The following is a 9,219-nucleotide window of genomic DNA, read 5'->3' on the forward strand; positions in this document are numbered from 1 at the left end:
TTATTTCAGTATTAATATGAAAGTTTAATCTACCTACTGTATTATAATTTTGTAAATTTCACTTCATAGTAATGTACTTCATTGAATTGTTTGCATCTGATTATATCATATATCTTAAATATTAAGTTTTTAGAATACTGTCATCCCCCTCAAAAATTTTTACTTTGAAAGTTTAATATAAAAATCATTTTAGGGGTTTATCAAAGAGAGAAAACAAAAAAGACATGATCTCAAGACCTGGCAGGTTCAAGACCCGTTCCTTGAACAGCTTTGGATGGTAGTAGAGTTACTTGGTGGAGAAGGCAATGGCACCCCACTCCAGTACTCTTGCCTGGAAAATCCCATGGATGGAGGAGCCTGGTGGGCTGCGGTCCATGGGGTTGCTGAGTCAGACACGACTGAGCGACTTCACTTTCACTTTTCATTTTCACACATTGGAGAAAGAAATGGCAATCCACTCCAGTGTTCTTGCTTGGAGAATCCCAGGGACGGGGGAGCCTGGTGGGCTGCCGTCTATGGGATCACATGGAGTCGGACATGACTGAAGTGACTTAGCAGCAGAGTTACTTGGACATAATAGGGCCATACATTCCCCACTTACATTCTAGGAAGGTAGGAGACCAAGTAGCTTTGCATATCATAAAAGTGGAAACTGGAAGTTTGGGAGTGACTCAGTATAACTTCAGAAAGGTGGGAAGAATCCATGACCCTGAATCTTTGTGGGAGGAAATAGCTGCCCTGCTTTGTCCTAATGAAGCTGGGAGATGGGCCCAGTTCCCCACCTCTTAGCTGAGACTTAATGAAATTTTATATGGCTGTACACACCACTTCCCTGTCTTTCACCCTTGTACATACTCAGAAGCCCAGAATTTCCAGATAGGCTCCTGTGTGCCTGTTTATCTCCCACCTAAAATGAAAGCGATGCATGCTCAGTGGCTCTAATCGCAGACTACCTCAACACACTTCTGCCTCAACACTAGAAAGGATGCATGCAGCTCTGTGTGAGTGTGAATATGTACATGTAGTAACCGTGGCTATCTACTGGACACTATGGACAGAGGGTGGGGGTGGTGGTAAGGCAGTTCCTCTTCTCTGCTTTTCTTTCCTGAAGTGGGATAGGCCTAAACAAACAAGGAACAGAGGAAAGGTTTTGGCAAAGAGAAGAAGGGAAGAAGGACATACTCTTTACAGGCTTGGAGTATATCTTCAAGTAGTATGCATGTCATTCTCCAGCCACCAAATGGGAACTGGATTCAAACCTTGGGTCATGATCATTGATTCCTGGCTGAGGCCAGATCTCTCATTCTATGACAGTCCAGCTCTGAAGGAGATCATGGACAGAAACTTTCTCTTGAAAACAGTGATTTTTTTTTTTTTTTTTTTTTGCACTTATAATTGTAGTCAGTGGCCTGTGGATATAGAATAGAGTAGGCATTGGTTTGGTATACATGTGTTGGAGGAGGAAGGGGTTTGGGATGATGACTTATCACCAATGGGTGGGTACCTTGGGGATGGGAATATTGATATTGTTGTTGTTCAGTTGCTGAGTCATATTAAACGCTTTGCAACCCCATGGACCATAGCAGGCCAGGCTCCTCTGTTCTCCACTGTCTCCCCGAGTTTGCTCAAATTCATGTCCATCAGTTTGATAGTGATTGTGGTAGTGATGCTGTCTAACCATCTCATCCTCTGCTGCCCCCTTCTCCTTCTGCCTTTTGCATCAGGTGGCCAAAGTATTGGAGCTTCAACTTCAGCATCAGTCCTTCCAATGAATATTCAGGGTTAATTTCCTTTAGGATTGACTAATTTGATCTCCTTGCAGTCCAAGAGTCCAAGACTCTCAAGACTCTTCTTCAACACCACAATTTAAAAGCATCAATTCTTCAATGCTCAGCCTTCTTTATGTTCTAACTCATATCTATATATGACTACTGGAAAAACCATAGCTTTGACTAGATGGACCTTTGTCAGCAAAGTGATGTCTCTGCTTTTTAATACACTGTCTAGGTTTGTTATAGCTTCCCCCAACCCAAGGAGAAAGCACCTTTTAATTTCTTGACTATAGTCACTGTTGGCAGTGATTTTGGAGTCCAGGAAAATAAAATCTGTCATTGATTCCACTTTTTCCTCTTCTATTTGCCATGAAATGATGGGACTAGATGCCATGATCTTAGTTTTTTGAAGGTTGAGTTTCAAGCCAGATTTTTCACTCTTCTCTTTCACTTTCAAGAAACTCTTTAGTTCCTCTTCACTTTTTGCCATTAGAGTGGTATATCTACACATCTGAGGTTGTTGATATTTCCCCTAGCAATCTTGATTCCAGCTTGTGAGTCATTCTCTCTTGTGTTTCTCATGATGTACTCTGCAAAAAAGTTAAATAAACAGGGTGACAATACACAGCCTTGTCATACTGCTTTCCCAATTTGGAACCAGTCAGTTGATCCATGTTCAGTTCTAACTGTGGCTTCTTGACCCACATACAAGTTTCTCAGGAGATAGGTAAAGGTTCTCTGGTATTCCAATCTCTTTAAGAATTTTCCACAGTTTGTTGTGATCCACACAGTTATAGGCTTTAGCATAGTCAGTGAGGCAAATTAGATGATTTTGTGGAACTCCCTTGCTTTCTCCATGATCCAACAAGTGTTAGCAATTTGATCTCTGGTTCCTCCATCTCTTTGAAACCCAGATTGATTGTGATGCTCTGGAGAAGGAAATGACAACCCACCCCAGTATTCTTGCCTGGAGAATCCTGTGGAGAGGGGCCTCATCGGCTATAATGCATGGGGTCGCAAAGAGTCGGAAAATGGCTGAGCAACTAACACTGCGCTACTGATTGTGAGGTGCAGATTTTGTCCTTGATGCAAACAGTTTAACCATCAGAATAGGTACCACATTGTCATTCTCATTGACTTGGCAGAGCCTTGGATATCTTCTCCAGGGACACCAACAATTATGCCCCAAGGGAAGACCTAAACCCTGTGCCAAAGATTCAAGCCCATTGACGCCTAAGTAGCAAAAGTCACCCACAAGCCCTCATCTTGAATAACTCCATGGCATCTGGATGAAAGCAGTTGAAGCCCAATTGGAACAGCTGTAAAGACTAATTTGAAGAGGTTGATAGACAGAGGCAAAGGGGTGCTGTGCTCAGTCACTGAGTCATGGCCAACACGTTGTGACCCCGTGGACTGTAACCTGCCAGTCTCCTCTCTCCATGGAATTTTCCAGGCACGAATACTGGAGTGGGTTGCCATTTCCTTCTCCAAAAGGGGTAAAGGGTTCCGCATGAAAGCTGAAGTGAAGGCAGACACTAAAGCCACATGATAAACCACCACTGACTCGACTCTAGGCCCAAAGGGGTGGAGAGAGCAGGAGCAGTATTGTTCAGCCTGGCACCATCCTACTTTATTCATCCTGCCCTAGATCTCATATTGCTGACCTAAAAAAGCAAACTTTAGCTCCTAAAGAGAATACACATAGCAGCCTATAGATCTGAAAGATGGTGTTTTGCTTTTTATAACATACTTGATAATATTGTACATCCATCATTTTATTTGGTTCTCTCAACTTAACTCCAGGTACGCTGTTACCTCATAAATGGAAAATCCAGGACTCTAAACCTCAGGGGATGTTACTTTTCCATGAGCCCATGAACCAAGTCTATCTCACTGAGGGAGAGGTGCTGATTTAAGAGATCTGAGTGACTGGCATTCAGTCACACGGCAAGTCATATCTGGCTCCTAGCTCTTTTTTATCTTGAGAGACACATGGGACGAGGCAGTCAGGATGCACATACACCAAGGTGACTAGGAAGTGACGTGTCCAAAAATGCCCCAGGCGGCACAGTTCAGGTAGGTTCCCCCACCTTCACTCTCCCTTTCACAGTTTCCCCTCCGACTTATGACTACAGAAGCCCCCCAAAGCAGGAGAGTTCTTTTTCTCCAATACAGAAAATTTCGTCAAATATTTTGTGTAACACCAGTGATGCACAGCTCCAGAGTGCATTATTTATCCAGGTGTGTGCCTGTAGTTGATCAGTCATGTCTGACTCTTTGTGACCCTGTGGACTGTAGACTGCCAGGCTTCTCTGTCCATGGGGATTTTCCATCAAGAATATTGGAGTGGGTTGTCATGCCCTCCTCCAAGGGATCTTCCCAACTCAGGGATTGAACCCAGGTCTCCTGTATTGCAGTTGCAATTCTTTACCATCTCAGCCACCAGGGAAGCCCAAGAATACTAGAGTGGGTAGCCTATCCCTTCTCCAGGGGATCTTCCTGATCCAGGAATCGAACCAGGGTCTCCTGCACTGCAGGCTGATTCTTTACCAGCTGAGCTATCAGGGAAGCCCATTTATCCAGGAGGTAACATCAAATAAGATAAGGATCAGGATTCTTGGAATCATATACTCTCAAGTCCTAAACACCTAATGTTAGGACAGCAGCTCAGATGCATGAATGGTCTGGTATCTTGGAGATGGAATGAACACAAAGTCCTTTGAGCCTAGCTGCTAAGACTTCAGATTAATCTTCTAAGGTAAATTCTGTCTAGGTGAATTCTTATGGGAAACCTCAGTCTTGAGAGTTTCCATTAAGGACTGAAATAAGCTTTTCAAGCCATAGAACAGAGGCCTAGAAGACTTTGCATCTATTTGGGTGCCCAGTAGGATAACCCCTGGGAATGTGGTTATTAAGCATTTAAATTAACTATAATAAAATAAAGTTAAAAATTCAAATGCTGTCAGACTACCCACACTTCAGTTGCCCAATAGCCACAGATGCTTGGTAGCTATCACATTAGTTACTGCAAATGTAGAGCATTTTCATCCTCAAAAAATATTCTGTTGGAAAAAGAACTTCTGTTAGTCCTAGAATTCAGAATCTAAATTAGCCTCTTCTTTTTCTGTGGTCATTAGGACAGCTTTGGGTGTCATCGGGAAGACCAAGTGAGTAGGTGGGGAGGACTGAGTCCTTATAGACACCTGCCCTCCAGAGAAAGCAGAAATGGTCAGGCTTGAGCAGTCAGTGCCTGAGACATTAGGACCGAAGGCCGGGGGTTTCTGGAGGTCAGTTCTGTGGGTGGTGTTCATGAGCAGGTGGTAACAAGTTCTGTAAGTTACAGAATCCTCTGTGGAAATAGCTTCTCTAACAGGTCTTCTGCCTTGGATTGTCACTGGAGAAAATGTCCAGTTGGGTGAAAAGAATCTTTTGATTATCTAGTGAGCACAAAAAAATGTGCTTATCTGAAGGCAGAATCGTGTAGATTGTCAAAATGTCTTTTCCATCCACAGAGGAGATACCTATCACCTGTTCTGTATGTCAAGAAGAAAAGAAGAGAGTCACATGAACTGTATATGCAGTCCATAAGTTAAAAGCACTTGACATTTTCTATAACACAGCCCCATGATATGAATCATCCACTGTCCAGTAAATGGGTTATGCTGAACATTTGCATTCATTAGCTGAGCTGTCATAAAGACAGAGTGTTGCGATTGTTACTTCTAGTCCTCATTCTGTGCAGTAGACACTTGGAAAACAGGCGAATGTTGCCCACGTAGCTCATAGCAGGTTTCTGCGGGTAAGCGGCCGTTGGCATCTTTCTTCTCTCTTACTGTGCTTTTCAATGAGTACTAAAGAATTGCTTTAGGAGCTGGAGGAAGCTGTCAGATCCCCTGTGAGATTAAATGAACAAGCGGAACAGAACAGAAAGGCGAAAAGAGACCTACCTGCTGGTACCGTGGCTTTGCTTTGGTACCTTGCTTTGACTCAGAGCTGTCAGGAAAAGAGGGGTCTCCAGTGCCAGCAGTAAAAGTTGGCTCCTCCTTCAGTCCTCAATGTTATGATTGTCTCAGAAAAGTAGAGTTTCCCATTTAAACACATTGGAGAGGACACTTCACCAGAAGGAATTTGCTTTGTCTTCAAAATGCTTCTGATAATATGCCAATCCTTCTAAACAAATAAATTCTTTCCAGGAATTCTTCCCTCCTTACAGCTGCTTCAGTTACTGTTGGGGCTAATCTGTAGATGCGTATATCTCCTTTGGGATATTATTGCCTCCCATGTACTCTACAGACCAAGACCCTCAAAGGCCACTCTTAAGTCCCCCCAGAAACACTTTCCTGCTCAGGCCCAGCACAGGGGTCTGAAAGAGGATGACAGCATATGATTTTCTTGTAAATAATCAGATTCATTTTGGTGATATGGCACATCTTTGAAACCATGTATCACTCCTAGACACATATTAATACTCCTTATTCTCCTTTGCTGGTCCCTCCTCATCTGCTCTTTCTTAAAGTCTAAGTACTCCAGAAACCAGCTCTTAATTTCATCCAATCCTCCGACTTTAAGTCCCACACATATATGCTGCTGCCACCCCAAATTCAAACCTACACTCCTTCAGTTCAGTTCCATCTCGATTGGCAGCAATTCCTCCTTTCCGCTGAAGGCCAAAAGTCTTAGTGTAACTTTTGAATTATCTGATGAGGTGCTGGTAAATGCTCCACAGTCAACTATCCAGGAAAAAAATAAAATTACTTGTTGAGTTTGCTGATTTCCACTGTGTGAATATTCTCACCATGCCTAGAAGCCATTGATGTGACTTCACTGTGGGCCAAGGTAAGAAGCCATGGCACAATCAGCTCTGCTCAGCTGGTGTAAGCTGGGCTCCACCTCTAGGTTCTTGTCTCTTTCCCTCACATCCCACCTTCAATTCGGAAGTAAATTCAACTAGCATTGCTTGCAAGCCACATCCAGACTCCAACTCTCTTTAACCCCTGCTCTGTACCATTCATGTTCTAGCCACCATCATTTTCACTTCAAGTTTTGCAGTAGCCTCTTAACTAACCTCCTTTGCCTCATGTGGTCTATTCTTAACTAAAGGAATCTTTTTAAAAGATGAATTATGTCACTCCTCTGTTTGGGACCTTCTAGTACTTTCTATCTCACCAGGCAATGTAAAAGTCATCAAACAGTAGTCCATTCCTGCTTTATTTTTCTGTATTTACCTTACTGTTTTCTAACATGATAGTTTACTCTCTTATCACTTATTTGCCTGCTTTCCCATTCTAAAATGTAAGCTCTTTGGTGCTACAGATTTTTGTCTCTCATGTCTGAAGCCCCAGCTCATGTAAGAGTAACAGACGTATAGTAAGCATTCAGTAAACAATTGTTGAATGAATGAGTGAATCTTACCTCTTCACTGCTTTGACCCCTTTGTTCCTCATCTTGCTGTCCTCCTAATTCCTGGGGCTTGCTTACTCTTGCCTGACTACTGACCCAAATGACCGTCCTTCACTGCTTCAGATCCCACATTTAACAAGTCAGGTCCTGACACCTCCCTGCTTTGTATGTACTTCCAGCACTGCCTGTTTGGGTCTGCCTCATTGCCATCTACAACCTGGAGTAACACATGAATATTCCTCTTCGGCTGCCTTCCAACATCTTCATATTTTTAGAAGGTGAATGATCATGTAACCCATTTTCTCTTCTATACTTGGCACTATGAGGATCACTGAAAACGTACTTTAGGTGAATAATTATACTTCTGTGTTAAGCAAGTATCCATCATCACTGATACAAGTTCATAAAAAGGTGATTAGTACATGAGTAAATAATCAGAGTCTTGATAATTAACATTTATTGAACTTTTACTGTATATTGGACACTGTCTGCTTTATCTCTTTATAGCGATTTTCATATTCACTTTTGTTGACTTAGATGAAGAGTTTGAATTTCTAAAATAGCCTTTCAGTCATAATCCATGTTTTTACCTTTTTCCCTTCTGATACTATCATTCACACTATAATCTCCCTGACTTTTAAAAGTGTTTTAAAATGCTCCTGACCCCTCTAACCGTAATTAATAAAATCCAGATTCTTTATCCACATCCAGGGATAATACTTAATATCAGCAGGTGCTTACTGTTTCAAGTCTTGATTGAATACTTTTCGTATAATTATCTTATTTAATGTCCTCAACAATCCAATGAGGCAGAAAAAGAGGTATGAAGAAGTTAAATGGTTTTGTTCCGTGTCATGCATTTCATAAGTGGTGACACTGGGATTTGAACCCAGTTGCTTATTCTGCTGTCCTGTTCCCCAAATGAGTAAACTGGCAGAAAGTACCCCCTCAACCTCATTTCCTACTGTGCCCTCTGCCTATCAAGCTATACAACAGACATACAGACTCCTTTGCTGCTCCTGGAACACATAAAACTAAATTTCCTTTGTCAGTAAGGCTCTCCTGGACCACCCAATCTAAAGTGCAATCCCTGCTCATAACACCCTCTTCTTTCCCCTCACAGTGATAGTCACACCTTAAGGGTTTACTTACATATTCATCTTTGTCCACCTCATCTGTTTTAATTCAAAACAGCCTACACCTAGAACTTTTCCACTTCTTAAACATCTGTAGAATCCATTTATGAACTTACTGTCATTAAATCTTCACTATAAACTCTGAGGAAGTGCCACTCTTCATTAAAAGAAATAGTGAATAATTGGCCATAGGTCAAAGAACCTATTCATGGTGAAGCCTAGATTGCAACCCCAACCCTTTTGATTGCAGAGTACTAGCAAGCTATACTTCTTCCCTAGATGCTCAGGATTTGAGGACCCTAAACAAGGAGATTACTGAAGCAACTGGCAGATGGGCTTAATAGTCTCCTCTATAATTACCTGCAAATTTGTAAACCTTGAAGTGAAAAATAAATCGTCCCTCCTCAGGTCTCTTTTTAGAATGATGACTGAATGACCTAACGGAGCCTCATCCTGGGGGCTTGCACTGAGCAAGTCACAGCGCAAGGAGGCAGCTAATTGCTGAACTTGATTGCAACCGCTAATCACAGTCATAGGGAAAAAAAGTGTTGGGAATTAATTAGGCAAGGACCTTCCGAACAGCAGCAGGAAGCCTCTGAGTGACCTTTATTTACAGTCAGTTAAACAGAAGTGTGACTAAAAATGCCAGGGAGCAAATCAGGTTATTAATATTGATTGCTTAAAGAAAATGAATAATTTAGAGGCCTAGTCAGAATAAATATCCAGTGACAGAGATGAAAGAGTGCAGCACACCACATTTCTAACATTCATCCGTCATGTGGCAGTGTCCCCTGCTCGGAAATTGAGAATTTTCACCCTCACAAAGCACAATTAGTTTCATGACCCAGCATGATTGCCACTAAGAACTGTTCTCATTCAGCCAAGCATGGGGGAAATCCAGGGTGTTGAAC

Source organism: Dama dama, chromosome 9 (genome assembly GCF_033118175.1).
Source record: "Dama dama isolate Ldn47 chromosome 9, ASM3311817v1, whole genome shotgun sequence".
Taxonomy (NCBI): domain Eukaryota; kingdom Metazoa; phylum Chordata; class Mammalia; order Artiodactyla; family Cervidae; genus Dama; species Dama dama.